We start from the raw sequence: 17,681 nt of genomic DNA on the forward strand, positions 1-17,681 counted from the left end.
GCCACCCTCCTCCCTGGCCAACTAGTTCCCAGAGGGCAACGCGCGCCGTGTTGCATGCAGGGCTTTATGGAAGTAGTCTATTGTCATTGAGATCAGTCAACCCTGGTCGAACTCGAGCCTCAACCAGTTCGCGACATCCCTGTGTCGCGAACTTCTGTCGACCAGATTTTTAGGTCGAACTTTTCGGGTTTGACTGGTTCGAACCGGTCGACGAACCTTCATTTTTAACCAGATTAGACCGGTTCGAACAGTTTCGACTTTCTGGACAGTGTGGCCAGACCTTGATACAAACATGTCTAGGTTTGCAGGATTATTTTTTTTTTTTATGCAAAGGGTTACTTTTATGGACACTTGCAACAAACTGAAATAACCAATCTAATAACTGAAATAACCAATCAGTGCTGCCTTAGCATCCCTTAGCCATCCACCGTGGCCATCACCATCCAATTTGAAATCAACCGGCCAGCCTGTCGCGCATGCGTATAGCAGTCGAACCTGAGTCGCACCTTTGTCGAACGTACGTTTCACACGAAGTTCGAAAAAGTCGAACTTGAACCTCGACCGGTTCGCGACATCCCTAAGAAAAACAGACTTCTGAAAGTTGCCGTTTTTTTTTTTGTTTTTTTTTTTTTAAATTTAGGTAACATTTTAAAGGAAGAAAAAAAAAAGACTTAAAATTTCCCCTTCTCCCTAGCTATGGACCGTTTTATCGTGGGTACCGCCATTTTGAGAGCGAGAGAGAAAAGGGGAAAGGGCTACCGGCGCTTTCCTCCTTTCTGATTGTGTAGAAAGAGTGGAAGTCCCGGATGAGAGGCTTGGCCGGTGTTGGGCGTCTGCAGTGCCCCAAATTCGTTCGCGCTTTCTTCTACGTTTCAAACTCCCAAACTTAATTAGAGCCATGGTCTTTGATGGCGACAGTCCCCCGGTCATCGGGACACCATTGCTGGGTGATAGGGTGCACAAATAACGACAGAAAGCGTCGAATACTGTCCGAGGACTTATGTAGCTTGCATGGAATCCGGCAAAGCAAGTACGGCTGGAATGTTTTTAAGCTCCATTGCTTTCCGCATGACTGGAAATGATGAACCATTTATACATTTTTGCCAGCAATGGGCCTATTTAAACGTAGCCGCTTTTAGTTGTAATCAGCAAGCGATACACGAAACGGGAACCTCAATTGACTTTGTAAACGCCCTGAGCTGCTACATAACGTCTTGCTGTGCTGTTTTTATCTTCGTGTCCCTGTCCTTATATTTCCTCGTGAATGAACGACGAAGACGCTCTAGATGTACTTTTGTCGAACCGCAGAAAGCCTCGAAGCAGCCACGAATTATTTTACTATTTGATGCATTATTTTGAGTACTCACCTCCAATTTCTATCGCTGGCACGTTCGCTGCCGCTGTTCATCCCGTCACCACACTAGCGGATGCCATGACTCAAACAGAGAAACGTGCGCACTGGGCTCGAAAACGCAGATCGCAACACACGAGTCGTTCCCTGCAGCGACTATCAAGCGCCTCAAAGCGCTTTAGTCAACGGAAACAACCCACCAGCGGCACTCCAAGGAGCGCTTTTGCCGGCTCTCTGGTATCGCGCAGGAGATCGCAATAAAAAAATAATAAAAAAAAAAACCAATAGAACTACGTTTTCAACAATTTCCAGCCTCACCCGGCGGCGGAAATAAAAGCCTTTAACTAAGTGTTGTAGATGATAAAATCGATTCAGTCGCCACTACAAATTATCACTATGAAGATAAATTCAGTTACGAAATTTTACAAGCTGAAACAGCAGTTATCATGAGAAAACTCGCACGCACATTGCGAGCGTACCCCATGTTCATCGGCGGTACAGCGTTCGGTGCGCGCTCCATTCACGAAATATTCCGAGCGAAGTCGAGAGGATGGCGTTGAGGAAACGCCTTTTCGGTTTACGGACGCAAGCAATCCACTGCCCCCGGAGACAGGGGTCATGTGGAAAGCGATGGAGTTCAAAGACATTGCAGCCGCTTTCGCCTTGCTGGATTCCTTGCAAGCTACATATGTCCTCGGACAGTATTCTATGCTTTCTGTTTTTATTCGTGCACCCTATGACCCAGCAATGGTGTCCCGATGACCGGGCGACTGTTGCCATCGAAGCCTCTGGCTTTAATTAAGTTTGCGAGTTTAAAACAGAAAAGAAAGCGCGAACGAAGTTGGGGCACAGCAGACACCCAGCACCGGCCAAGCCTCCTCATCCGGGACCTTCACTCTTTCTACACAATCAGAAAGGGGAAAAGCGCCGGTAGCCCTTTCCCCTTTTCTCTCTCGCCCTCTTTCAGTAAAACGGTCTATATTACACCCGGAAAAATCGGCGCAAGCGCGTAGAGGACTCGGATTTTCACATAAGGAAAGCTCCAAGCCTTTCTGACCGTGAAGGGTGGGGAAGAAGGATAGCCTTTCTGACCGTGAAGGGTGGGGAAGAAGGATAGCCTTTCTGACCGTGAAGGGTGGGGAAGAAGGATAGGAAAAAGCAGACAAGACCATCCTTCTATGCATCTCCGTCAGGAGGATACGTCACTCGATGCTCGAACTAACCGGGTCGCTTTGGTATGTACGTTTCGGTTATTCGCCCCCATAGGTTTTGCTGCCTGCTGATTCGTTGACTTCTGGTGTGTTCTCACTAATTAGTTAATAATGCAAGCTGACCCTTTTTTTTTTTTTTTTGTACAAAATAAAGTAAAATGTATCATAATCCTACGCATAAAGTTGGGAGGGACATAGTATGCAGCGCGCGTTTTGAGTTACCTTGGGTGCTTATTTCTGAGCTTTGACACACCCTGCACAAAAGTTGTACCCGAAGAGGACCAAGGTAAGTTCACATTTTGGCGATTGACTTACGAGGAGCCGCCGCAGCAGCTCGTGATCCCCTACGTCAAGTGGTGTAATCTCCTTTTTTTTTTTTATTTAGTAATATTGTCAGTTGGTGACGGCGACTACTGGGGTGGAAATCGCAGCGTACAAAAAACCCAACCCACACATCTTAACAAATAAATATACAGACAAACATTCGCCCAATAAGAAACGCCAACATCATGCCCTAATAAAAAATTATGTTGAATATGCATATTTATACAGCCGGAAGTTAGTCAACCTTAATGAGCGTCCGGTGTCTCAGGTGCTGCGTCAGCATTGAGCCCCACGCGAACGCGGACGCGCACTCGCATCCAATCAGCGCCCGTGCCGGCCTCCCGGACGTGACGTCATGTGACGTAACGCGCAGGCTTTGCTGTCTAGGAGGAGCTTTCGCTACACGTGTTCCGAGCTGGTGTTAGCATGAATCATATACGGCTCTGGCATGGACTAACTGCGAAGACTGTGCAAGCGCGAGCGGCTAACCTTGACCGCCTTGACTAGAGCACTCTGTACGAGCGATCGTGCAGCCGCCGAGGCTTCATCCGAAGCAACCAGCTCGCGCTTTTAGCATGCGCGGCTAACAGCAGTCTATGCTAAGGTGAGACGAAATCATACATCATACCATGTGCACGATAAAGCATGAATCACGAGGCAAAAACTTCATTATGGGACTATACGTCATATAATAACGTTCTTGGTCTCACTATGAGGAAGTGGTTGTTGCGACAACGGGTCACGTTACCAAGTACAATGAAATCACCTGACCACGTGCAATGATGTCACCTACGACGTGCAGTGAGTGACGTTACATGATCATTTGCAATGACGTCAACTGATAGGGCTGCGTCACGTAACTGTACATTTTGCGATTACACATGATCATGTAACCTATAGTGATTACATGATTACGTAACCCTGCGCTGATTGGTTCTGAGATTGCGCGTACATTGTCGCGCAGTGAGAGGCTCTCGCCTCTCCTTGGCGCCTTGAAATGAGTGTTGCTGTGCAGCAAAATTCGTGATGCATTTTGCTGGACAGCAACAATTCGAACTTTTTTCACTTTCTACCTTTGCTGCAAGGCACACAAATTTACCCTTTCTCGAATTAACAATACATCTCCTCCGTAAAAAAAAAAGAAGAAAAAAAGGTTAATGCAGGTGCTTGTGAATGGGGTCAGCTGAACATGTTCATGCTCATGTTCAGCCGGCCCCATTCACAGGCAATGAACCGACTTGCTCTGCTTAAGCCCGTAATAATGCAGATGCGTTGGTATTTGCACGACGTAGAATATTCAAGCACCTCTAAAGGGAACAGCGTCTAATGATGATGCAATGACGTACAGATGGTAGATAAGTGATCACTATCATTAGAATGGAGCCCGTGAGCTAAGGTCCCTAAATAAGAGCTTCCTACAGGTAGCGACATTCTTTGAAGCGCCGACTGCGTGACGGTGCAGGTTTCAGGAAGTGAATGGCGGCGAATGGCGGCGCACAGCAGAGGTCTGAACTGAATGCCGCGATTTTGTCCCAGCGGTATGTGCTTTGTCATTTTATTGGTTGTCGTTACTCGTAAAATAAGCATCAAGAGACTTTACCGTGAACGAGAGCGAGGTGATGACGTTGCGGATGATGACAGGGTTCCCGATTGAGCAGCTTGGCCGGTCACTTTGTTTTACTGAAAGAGGGCGAGAGAGAAAAGGGAAAAGGGCTACCGGCGATTTCCCCCTTGCTGGACAGTGAAAGTTCCGGATGAGAGGCTTGGCCAGTGTTCGGTGTAGGCATTGCCCGAACTTCGTTCGCTCTTTCTTCTCTGTTTTAAACTGCAAAACTTAATTAGAGCCACGGGCTTGGATGGCGACAGTCCCCCGGTCATTAGGACACTATTGCTCGGTTATAGGGTGCACGAATAACGACAGAAAGCGTCGAAAACTGTCTGAGGACCTATGTATAGCTTGCAGGGAGTCCGGCAAGGCGAGTGTGGCTGCAATGTCTTTAAGCTCCATCGCTTTCCACATGGCCCCGATTTCCGGCGGCAATGGCTTACGTCCCTAAACCGAACAATCTTTTTCCCAACACCATCCTCTCGACTGTGCTCGGAACATAGGGTACGCTCGCAAGGTGCGTGCAAGTGTTCTCCTGATAATTGCTGTTTCAGCTTGTAACTTTTTGTAACTGAATTTATTTGAACATTGATATTTTGAATTGGTGACACTGACTCGATTTTATTATCTACAACACTTAGTTGAAGGCTGATTTCCGCCGCCGGATGTGGCTGGAAATCGTCGAAAAGTTAGTTTTATCGGTTTGCTTGAATCGCGATCTCCCGCAACTCCAGCGCGCCGCTCGCCCTCTCGCGGACGAACGGAGAACCAGAGGAGCGGGGACGGCAGCGGCGGCGCGAAAACGGTGCCGCGGACTGTCGGCCTTGATGCGGGAAGCCTTTTTAACGAAAAAAGTGAGCGCGGTAAAATAGGAATCCTTGTGATCCGCCTTGCAACAGCGTTGCACGAAGGATCGCGATGTCTAATTTCATTAGGTACTTTTCGTACTTCGCATACGCTGCGGATTTCCGCGCCAGCTCAATCTGGGCTCAACGGGACGGCAAACGCTCCCACTAATAATGTAGAGCTCTATAGTAAGGTGCACGAAAAGTTTATTCTTTGCCATATATATATAAGTAGGAGAAAACTCGTCGCGCAACGGTATGTCGAGCAATACACATCGGGGATGGGTTCGCGTTTTAAGGCCGTTACAAGGAACATGACCATTTATTCCTAGCACTTTAAAAAGACAGAATACCCGTACTTGCTTTCAGGTACTAATTACAAAGCTAATAAAGAAATGCTCGAAGCATTTTAAGCGCGTCTGTGTTAGCCAGCCGTTCATGACGTGAGCTTAGAACGGGTCGCAACGTTGCAAATAACACAGTACATAAAATGTACGGTATATTAAAATATTTATTTTTGATAGAGCAATGAATAAAACCCATAAACACGCCGACTATGTTAATAGGCAGTTTTAGCATAGCGTTACCGCAGGCTACCGTGAGCACAACAACGCTCCTGGCGCGCGCTGAAAAGTGTGCTTCAAAGGCGCAGCGCGAGCTCCCCGTTGTAATGCTACACTGCGCGGTAGCCTGCGGTAACAAACTTTTTATCAATAACCATAGAGCAGTTGGATCACGTGTTGCAATACACTAAAACTGAGACGGTGAGCCGCTAGTTGTGAGACTGTGACACGGAGACATCAATACTGTGAACGCTGCTCTTCTGAAGCTTGACGGTCACCGTGCGCGGCTCACTTTTCAGAGCACGAATGGCCAAATAAAGAGCAAACATGATATCTTCATCACCCTCAAAAATATACTGCCACAAACAGTGACGTTGCCTAAAACGCGCTCGCCCACCACAAAGCTTCGCAAGTTGAGGCGTCTGCAACTTTTAAATATCAGCATGCTCGTTTTCCTGACGTGCATTAACATCCCCGTCGCTTGCATGTAATACGATCCCTTCCTAACCGCTTCGCATTTGTAGACAAATAAATCATTTTAGCGCGCTGATCAGCGTTAGCGAGCAGGCGCACGGGAAATCCTGGAAAATTGGGAGAATCTATCCCCGTCTCTTCCGCCATCTTGGAGCTCGTGGAGTTGCGAGAGAGCCGTGAACAAGGGCCGTGAACCTATGTTGGCCGTCACAACGCGACTAGATTCTTCTTATTTTCAAAATTAGTGCATAATGTAGCTGGAAAGAAACCTTCATCTTCTGTTGCTTAAAGCGGTACTCCACCGATTTTTTGAGCTACCTCAACTATCTATATTTTCTGACTCCCCGGCCTTTAGCCTTTCCGGTATGCTATTTAGCATCGCGAAATTCATAATAGGTATTGTGAAATCCGCAAATGAAAATGGTGCAAAAACCCATATTCAAATATTCGCGCACTTTTCAGTGCCGTGACGTCAGTGGCAGGCAGGTTTGCCATTCGAGCAAGTAGTCTAAAAATAGAATATGCCAATCATTTGTTCCGTGCTGGATCGCGGATACGAAAGCGAGCTTCCAAAGCACTCATTTGACAGCAAGAAACTGCTTCAAATCCGTTGGGAACAACTTCTGTAGTCCAAAAAGTTAACCCCTGCCTTCCACTGACGTCACTTTGTTGTTGTTGCCAGTAGAGACTTTCAGTTTGAAAAACATGGTAAAGACCAAAACTGTAAATTCAATAACTTCGCGAAAAAACAATATTTTGACCTAATATTTGGGATAATATTTTAGCAATGTTTGTTGGTTAGTTTAGCAAAATTTCAAGCAAATCGGAGACAATGAAAAAAAACGGTGGAGTACCCCTTTAAAGGGCAACTCCGCTTCTTTTCCAGTAGTGCAAAACTATACAGTTCTCTTTGTTATCCTCTACAAAACCCCCATGGCAAATATTACGACGGAATTCCGCCTAGAAGTTCATTAAAATCGCTTTCAAAGTTTGACAAGCACGAATCCGCTGGTTTTGGATGGGACGTGCGGGCCAGACAACACTGCCCGGCTGCATTTCCGCTTCCTCCAAATTCCTTCTCCCGGCACGTCCGCGACGTCATCAAGCATGTACAGCCTCTTTTTGTTTTCTTTTTTTTTTTTTCAATTTTGTTTTCTTTTCCGGGGAGAGCACGGGTGGCGCCAGCGCCGTGCTCTCCCCGAAGAGGGAAGCTGCTTTTGTAAGAATTTTGAGTGACAGGTTAATCCTCTATAATCTTCTGGGGGGAGAATAGCGACGCCTGTGCTAATCCAGGAGGCACAAAGGAGGATCCTGATAAGAGGGGAGCTCCTTCTTCCCCTTGTATATCACGTGGGTGTACATGCTTAGTGATGCCGAATATACAATGTTGTCCGGCTTTGCCACCGTTTCGGTTTCGGTTTGTGATCATGGCTAGAGTAAAATTACACGAAAAATATTTTATTTTTCGCGAAACAAAGGATTGGGGATTGTTTTTGAGTGCTTCAAAAAGCAAAATCGGCCACTATCTCAAAATTTTTGAAATTAAGCGGAGTTGCCCTTTAAAGTTGAAACATGCTCATGCATCGATGTTCATAAACGTTGAAACAGGCTCATGCATCGGTGCTTACAAACGTTTTATTTGAGGATCCCGTGGCGACGAGTGTGTCTTTTGTCGAGAACTGAAAACAGCAAAGTTAAGATGGGCCTATTACCGGAGCGAGTTGATCGATGATTCAACGATTCAAAAGCGATGCACGAGCATGTTTCAACTTTCAGCAACAGAAACTGAAGGTTTATTTCCGGCTACATTATGTACTAATTTTGAAAATTAGTACATAATGTAGCCGTCACAACACGACAAGAAGAATCTTGTCGCGTTGTGACGGTCAACATAGGTTCACGGCTCTCTGGTGTCGCGCAGGAGATAGCGATTCAGGAAAACCGGTAGAACTAACTTTTCGACAATTTCCAGCCACACCCGGCGGCGGAAATGAGCCTTCAACTAAGCGTTGTAGTTGATAAAATTGAGTCATTAGAAAGTTTTAGTAGATCGTTTTTTGTACCGATAACGACACCCGATAACGTTACGATGCATGCCGAAGGCCGCCGGAAGGGAAAGGAAGTATCTTTATCGGGGCGAAAAAAACGATCTGCTAAAACTCTCTATTGTCAACACTTCAAAATATCAATATAATTCAGTTGCAAAAAGTTACACGCTGAAACAGCAATTATCACGAGAAAGTTGCACGCACCTTGCGAGCGCACCCCATCTTCATCGACGGCACAGTGTTCGGTGCGGTGCGCGCCCTATTCACAAAATGTTCCGAGCACAGTCGAGAGGATGGCGTCGGAGAAACGTCTTTTCGGTTTACGAACGCAACCCATTGCCACCGGAGATCGGGGTCATGTGGAAACAGCCGCACTCGCCTTTAGTGAAAAGACGGTGAGAGTGCAGGCGAGCTGGTGGTAGCTAATCATGTCGTATTACACCTGAAACTGCGGAGGAACAGACTGTGTCTGTTCCTTCTACTGAAAGTTCTTCCGATTTCTTCCACCGCAGTCTCAGGTGTAATACGACATGATTAGCACTCGCCTTGCCGGATTCCGTGCTACATAGGATCCTCACACAGTATTCGACGCTTTCAGTCGTTATTCGTGCACCCTATAAATCGAGCAATGGTGTCTCGATGACCCGGCGACTGTCGCCATCCAAACCCGTGGCTCTAATTAGGTTTTGGAGTTTAAAACAGAGAGTAAAGCGGGAACGAAGTTCGGGCAATGCATACACCCAACACCGGCGAAGCCTGTCATCTGGGACTTTCACTCTCCAGCAGGGGGGAAAGCGACAGTAGCCCTTTCCCCTTTTCTCTCTCGCTCTCAAAATGGCGCTACCTACGATAAAATGGCCTATACTGAAACGGTTCGTTGACTGGTACTGTAAAATATTGGCAGAGCGTCCAATGGACAAGACTTCCAGGGTGCATTTGGGGTCCACAGACATCATTGTGCGCCTAATGGGACACAAGGGAACTCACACGTGTCAGTAAAGGGTCAAAAACATTATTTCCGATGCGAAGATTTGAAAATGAGGCCTGGCTATTTGTTCCTTTTCTTGAAACTTTACAACTTTATGTGACCAGTACCGGGGTGATTTCGCGCGCCACAACTAAATGTGACTTCTTTTTCATTTATTTTTATTGGGAGCCGAGGTGAGCATGCGTCACCGGTAAAATTTGTCATCGAATATTCGAGTCAAAATCGCTAAAATTTAAGAAAGTTCAGAACCTGTCAAGCGGGGTTTACCAGTGGTACCAACTAGAATCTGGCCAGCGGATTTCCTGTCGTGCTTCACAGAGACTGGCAGCGGGGCCAACCAAATGGAGGCAGGCTAGCGGAAGTGACCTACAGTTGAAGGGGCGGTGCAACGATATTCAATTGGAATGTTTTTCACCTTACACGAGCTTACTGGCACAAGTGGGACTCAAGGATACTTGCACGCAATGCCACTGGCCAAGAAACTCCTTTGTTGCGGTGTAATTTCAAAGACGAAAGCGAGCGTTTTTATTCAATCTCTCTTTCGCAAAACTTGATGACGTTGCTGGGCGCAGTACCGCTCAGCTACGTTATTCGAATGCGGCTCATAGATTGGACCCGAGCATTGTGTGGACACTCGATTTTGGCTCGTGATAATCGATTGCTCGAGAAGCATTCGGGTAGTGAGCCGTGTCCAATCGCTGCAATAACGATAATAGCCGAACCATAACAATAGGGAGTTTTAGTAGACCGTGTTTCCCCCTCCGCTAAGCCCCTCCGCTATCCGGAACTCTACAGCCAAGGCCATCGACACGCTGGCGCAATGGCGGTTTCTTCGTTGCGGAGGGTTAGCGGAGGGGGAAAACTCCCTAATGTCTGGAACTCAACCCGCGTCCTGTCCTGTGCCTTGCCAATCCCAGCGAGTGGGATCAACATTAGCGAGTTTTAGAATAGGGGGCCCCAGATCTTTGGGTGCCCCAAGCTGTTTGGGGCACCCAAAGCTCTGGGGCCCCTTAACTAAAACTCGCTATTGGCGGAATATAATCGGCTCCAGATCACGTGGCCCCTTGTTCTGGCTGTGAGTGGTTTGGGGGGGGAAGGAAGGAAGGGGAAGGGGGGGGGGGGGGGTTAACGCTGCTCGTTTTTCTTTAAATTTTTTTTTTGTGATTTCGATTGCGTATGGTGAAAAACGAACGGGTGTTTCACTGGTCATTAACGTCGGGGATTCGTTATAAGCGGTATTTGCGAGAAGTACAAAAATCGTTGCATCGCCCCTTTAAGAAAATTGTGATGGGAGCTATTGAAGTGGTCTTGTTTTATCAATTAAGGTGACGAAAACACAATCAGCCCTGCTGAAAGTAAAGGTCTCACTAGCCATCGGCGCTATTTTGTTTTGGTTTTTATATAAGAGACATTGAATTGCATCCATTGGACATATGGTAATTGCAACGGTCACGCAGAGTGCGGCTAGAAAATTTCGGCATGTTAAAGGGATTGTCCGGTCGAAACCGGAAGTACTTAAGTTCTTGCGCTCGTTACGTCGAGGGAGCCTTCATATAGACAAAACGCCATTTTTATTTTGATATATGATCTCCCGTTATTAATTAAACCTTTCATGATCCTATGTACGAAACTGCACCCCGAAATTCGCCAGTGTCAATGGCTGACATCCGTACACTCTTAGAAAAAAGGGTCAGTATAGTCCTCCCTAAAGGGAGGAACGCTCTTGACACATATGTTCCTTCAGAAAGGGAGAAACTCGATTCGTGGCCGCCATAATGAGATGCAGTCGACGGAGGAAAATGCAGTCGACGGAAGAAAAGTTCCTCCGTCGACTGCATCTCATTATGGCGGCCACGAATCGAGCAAATCGAGCTCGGTAAGGCTTAACGAGAACACTGTCTATTGCACGAAGCGAGAGGAGCAGGAAATAAAAACGTAACACGAGCTTTCCGCGAACTGTATTTATTTCCGAAGTTTCTTTACCCCTGCAGGTAAAGGAACTTACGTTTCGAAAGCATGCAGTCACTCAGTCTTCTCATCGTCAGCACTGCAATGTTCAACGGAGACAACCGGCACTCAGTTCGCGCACTTCATGTCCTACCTTTGCTATTCCTCGAGCCGCAATTCCTTCGTCAACCGTTGCGTCAACCGCACATCACGGAGGTGTGAAAATCATTCGCCCGCAAAACCAAAAGCCGCTCTCAAAAAAAAGCAAATCCGAAGCAACCTCTTGGCTCTCAGCACGGTAACACGAAATTATGGCGTAGCCGCGTAGCGTAAAAGGATGTTAAATCGCTTGCCACCAGATGGCAGGGTCAAGCAGAGTAATCGCACGTAGCTAGGCTAGGTGGCGCTAGATACCGCCCAATTCATGTTTTACAAAAAAATATTTTTATTATTTTACGCCACAATTGCATTTCCTTTTCTTCGGAATTTCTAACACATGTAGACACGTTGCGCACACTATATACATCAGGTCAACATATATTGAACGCATACACAGGCATCGCACATACAAACATCAATACAACAGCACACTTCCCCGATCACTACTACCGAAAAAAATTGGCTTGCTCTTTATGTTTATACAGCCTTGATGGAGATGCGCCTCAACGGGTAATCGGTCTCTTAGCTGTAGATGAGAAATTTAGCCAGTGCGGTACAACCGCTAACCTGGGATTGTTAACGTGCATCACGCAGTAGTGATCACACGAACGCGTGCCGGTACGAAACTCATCCAGATCGAAACGGGCGGGGGCGGCGGGGATCGAACCCAGGAGATTCCCAGCGCAAGCTTTCGCTCCACGCTCCGAGCTGAGACGCGTTAGCCCACTCGGCCACTTCCTCCCCTACTACTACCGAGCCCTGCGTTTCCGTCTTTTATAGTGGTCGTTTTGAACGTACGGAATTTTTCGGTGACTCCCTAAGCAAAAAAAAAAAATATTCCGAACATGTTCATTTTTTTCCAGCAATGTCATACATCTGAGGCTATTTTTAATGGCTCAGGGGATGAATCTCTTATTACAAAGAAGACGCTCGATCATGCCATAATTATTTGAAAGCCAATAAATCGAGCCGCTCCAATGTGGTTCCAAGCCATGAGTTTGTTTTCCCGCATGGCCCTTCGTAGCCAGTATTTATATTGTAGTGTTCATTTTTCTATTTGCGCTGTTCGCGCAAAGCTGCAATTGCCGTCTTGAATTAATCTCTGTAGAGCGGATATCCACTCAGTTGGAAGTGATGCTTCACGGGCACAGAAATCGCTTTTCGATCAACTTGAATGCAGTCAAAGCCGCGACTTCCGACAACTGTTAAGTGTACGGAGCTGCGCCGCTGCGAGCTCGAAAACTTCTAGCGCTCATCCCAGCGCGCCACTTAGAGGGCAGTTTCTACAGGAACCGTAATTTATTTAAACAGTAAAATAAAGGATAGCGTTTTTTTTTTTTTTTCGATTTTGCCTGTCTTTTTTTTAATGCTAAACTTCCATTATAAATATACGTACCTTCCGTCATACTTTCGTAGTGTTGTCTTTTCCCCAGAGCGCAATCGCTCTCGGGGACCGGCAGTCACATTGGCCACTGTACGATAGGAGCTTACCGTTCAGACCAGCGTTCCAACATGACTATCCACACGTCGATCGACTGCACCTAATCCCTCAAGTGGTTTTAAACTCTTTAATGTAAAGCGGAATGTCATCCTGCGACACCCCGGCCCCTCCGATAACGGCCCGACCAGCGGCATCAATGCCCGACAGTTGACGTCATCTCATCTTGTTGTTACACCACTGATACGCGAACACACGGTCACATCGGCGATAATTCGTCTTCTGTTCACAACTCACAACACTGCCATCACGACGTCGCTGACACGAAGAAATACAGAACCACGTTGACGATGTTGCTGACACGCAGAAGAATCACGTTGAACGCCGGTTGGCACTCGGCACGGGACAACGGAACCGAACTCAGCACGGAAGGCACCCAGGCAGCCGGCAGGAAAACCTGCCTTCCTTGGACGCAGTTCTCGCGATTTCCATAACGTCGAAAACGTCGACACAGTTCCTCGTGGTTTCGCTGCTGTAGTTCCGCGCAGTTCCGCGTGTGTCCCGCAAATTGGAGACGGCCGTCTTACCCAGTGTATGTAGCGCTGCTGGCACTGCTCCGGAACTTCGCTGTTTCTAGCGGCTTCGTTAGCTCGTTTGATAAAATTAGTGGTACAAACGTCAATGCAACCGAAATGTTCTGCACGTTTGGACTAGAAGACGGAATTACAGGCGGCCTTCGCTGCCGCTGAAGCTCAATCAACTCAACATTAATTTATTAAACAACGTGCTCGAAAAACGAAACCGAAAGAAGATGGGTCGGGAGGGCGAAAGCTTTCTCCGGTCTGCCTGGAGGAGGAAAACGTCTCGGAGAATAATAAGGACTTTAATTTTCCTTTCATCAGTCTGGGTTTGTTTATGTGTGTTTTGGTAAACAAAAAAAAAAAACAAAAAAAACTAAAAAACTTTACAAAAAAAAAAAAAAAAAAAAAAAAACACTTTTCTGAGGATCGAACCGTTGACCACTTGGTCAGTAGCGCGATGTTCTACCCCTGCGCCAACTGAACAAGGAGCAACTCGCCCTCCTCCTTTCATCTGAACTGCCGTTCCTCCCTTCTCTGGGCAACTTGTCCGCAACAAGGAGGAACAGTCGCTTTTGCTACCTTTCTCCTCCCTTTTTTCTTAGAGTGTAGGTGCTGCGTGACGTCACAAAACGCAAAGGTTTGTCGGATGGTCGGGATAACAAGCGTTGGTCGATGATGTCCTGTATTTTGTTTCGAATTATATAGTCTCCTAGGCAGTACCCTACTGAAATACGGTTCTTTTAATGCAGTTCCCAAGCACGTGCAAAAAAAGTCACGCCTTTTAGCAGGATATTACTCGCAGACAGCCATAAGCTTCGAGCATACGTATGCCGTTTCGCGCAAACACAACTGCGACGGACGCCGATCGAACTAGGGGCGCTTGCAAAGCAAAGGATGCAGATTTCGCCTCTGAAGCGGCACTTAGGTACACGAAGCGGCATCTGGGTACACATTTCGGCGGATCCACTGGATCGGTGATGTGGCTGCGGGTCATTCACTCAGAGGCGACGTCCGCGGGTCGAAGGCAAACGGCGAACCGTTCAAATGCATGTCGGACTCGTCACTTGACTTGGACGAGCTTGGTGAGTCGTAGCTACGCTCCATTTTCACAAGCGGGTCAAACAGGTATCGGGCTGCACGCGTGATAAATACAACTTCTGGTATCATTTCGAGATGGCCAAGCTGTCGGTTTCGGTTTCGCTGCATAATCAAGGTCTGTTCGATTCGGCCAGGAAGTTCTGAACTATAGTCGGTTACAAGTCAAGAAGGTAGCGGCAAATGCCCCTTAAAGGGAATCTTTGCATTTCGACGATAGGTTCGCGACATCAGGATGATTTTGCGTCGGGAGTCACTGGCGGCAGCGCGCGGTCGGTATACCGGTCACCTCGAAGACGAAGACCTGACGATAGCGTCTTGGCCAAGACAATTATCGACCGCGACTTTGGCGTCAAGTTGAAGCGAGAATCGGCAAAAAAAATGCCGATTCTCGGTGTTTTTCTCAGGCCCGTTAGTGGGGGTCCACAGATACCAGCGGACAAAGCATGCAGTATTATGCTCAGCTACGGGGACATGCGAGTGCCAACGCACTAAATCCCAGACCTCTAATGTATCGGAGTCGTCAATATATGCATCCAAGAGCAACTGAAGGCGGAGACTATCAAGAGGGCAATACCTTTCCCGTGTCTGTAAGTAAGAATATCAACACTGTGGATCCCCACATAGCATCAAAAAGAAACAATATACGTGAGCCAATATGTCAACACTCACCACAGGGAGCCAAACGCTTTTAGAATATAATCAAGCAAATTCCCACCCTCGGTTAGGATCTCAATTCCGCGTCCACCGCGGGTACGTTATTATCATAAATGAGAGGAAATTGAACCTCCGTATCAGCGTTATTGTTAAAGATCGCAGACATTTGAGCAAGCGCTGCGAAAAATGGCACCGCGAGCAGAGACGAACGAGGAGTTCTGCTATCGCCGTCTGCTCTTGTCGTCTGCTTCTGCACGGACGCTGAACAGAGTCCGGAGCCGGTGCAAGATTTTGAGGAACTGGGTCTGAACTCGTTCAGAACTGGGATGAATCGAACGCGCCAGTGCAGCGGTCGTGCAACTTACAATTGAATCGAATGTACCAGTTCCTGCACTGCCGAACTAGTTCAGCCAGTTCAGGCGAATTGAACAGACCTAAATTAATTGATCCGATTTGGGCGAGGAGTGGGTGGACGTAGTTTAATATCGTTGGCACAGCATCACACCTCAGCTTACAAGCCTTCTGTCCGCTGAGAGCTCAGCTCGTAGCTTTTTTCTGTGAGATGATTGCTGCATAAGCAGGATCTCGATCTGGACGGGAACCCAGTCCCTACGCACGACGACGATTCACTTTGCTCGTCACTGCACGTCTCGCGGAAAAGTGTGGTACGTCATGTCTTGGCTCGCATGTGCTGCCCGGTGGTTGTGGCACCCAACCGCGCAACAAAAATCTCACCCAACCACGAAACAAGTCGAGCACAACAACAAAAACGAAGCACGCTGAAGCGTTCACTCGCAGGAAAACAACGAGAAAAAAATGCTCGCTTTGCAGCGTTGCCAGATTCGAAAGGTGCTTCGGCACCAAATTCTGGCCGAAATTCCACCAGATTTCACCAGTACTAAAATATCGCGTCAATTACGTATTTCCAATTCCTTCAGCGTTTTTACGCATGCACTCGCAAAGGGTAGCTTTCAGGAGGTTCACTAATATAAGGCATCGCAATAAAAAAGGAAGAAAGCAGACATGTGGCGCATTATCAACATTGTTACTTTTTAATATACTATGTTTATGAGATGTTGGTGCTGGGTAGTCCTTAGACGGAAAATTCAAATTAATGAAGGCCACCGACACGTAAGAAAGACCCCGTAATTTTGCACTTCAAGACACTCGCAGTCTAAATTAAGCATACATTCTCTGCTCAGCAGTAAGAAAAAGAAACGCATAAGAACGAAGTCGAAATACAACACCATGATAAAGTTCAGCTCATAACAGGTTTTGAAGTCAAGCTTCAAGAAAAATACTGATAAGAATGACATCTAGTCACAGAACACTTCACACAAAGTCTATTCACACTGGCACGGACTATCTCTTGACACATAAAGCACATCCATCGCTGATATCCATAAGAATATGGAACATAAACATATAGGTTACATAAATACACTAACAAAAGGCTAACAAAACGGTGTAAAATTGATTAATGCAAGTGACAAGCCATTTCTCAAAATTTTTCACCAGTTTTCACCAGATATTGTCTGGTGTAGCCGTTCCGGTACATCAACACCAGTAGCCCCCCAATTTCACCAGATTTTCCAAATCTGGTGCCGGATTTCACCATCTGGCAACGCTGTCGCTTTGTGTTTTGTGATGTCAGAGCTTCAATGTTGCCAACGAAAGCAGCGTTTACGCTAGAATGCGATATGAACAGTATAAATTCAATTACTCGCGCAGAGGGGCATATAAAATTTGGATATTGCACGTACGATGCTTCTCGAGGCAATAACAATGATATTCAATTGTTTTCTCGAATACAAAATTTGACCGGACAATCCCTTTAAACATGGGGGAACAGCGTTAATTTAGTTTTCTTTCGCTATCATTGCTCTGAAAGCTGGAAAGATTATACACGAGCTGGTTTATGTTGAAAACTTTTAGCTCCAGGTATTCTATCTCAGCTCTGCTTTATTCCTTTATTATTTTTTGTTCGATTTGACCCTGTGTTTAAGTTATTGATCCTTTCTTCCGAACTAAAATACCGACACGAAGCAAAAATGAAACCACTTCCGTCGTAAACATGTTCGGAACCTTGTCTATGTCCCGTACAAAATAATAATAAATAATGCGGCACGGCTCATAACGTCTCCTAAACGAAAGAGGGATCATAAATGACCTTGTGGATGAACACGCATGAACATCGATCAACCCAAAATACGTCAGTCTCCGTCGTTGACAAGATAAACCGAACGAGTACATGGATGTTCTCTTGTGGTCGGAGATCATGACATCGTGGCTCCAGAAGGACGCATTATACAGATACTCAGTTTTAGGCTTTCCGCATAACTTGGCAAAGAGCGAAAGCAACGGTTCCCGCGAGTCCATTAAAGTCACTCAATG

This window comes from Ixodes scapularis, unplaced genomic scaffold (assembly GCF_016920785.2).
Source record: "Ixodes scapularis isolate PalLabHiFi unplaced genomic scaffold, ASM1692078v2 PGA_scaffold0__279_contigs__length_252992795, whole genome shotgun sequence".
In the NCBI taxonomy this organism is placed as follows: domain Eukaryota; kingdom Metazoa; phylum Arthropoda; class Arachnida; order Ixodida; family Ixodidae; genus Ixodes; species Ixodes scapularis.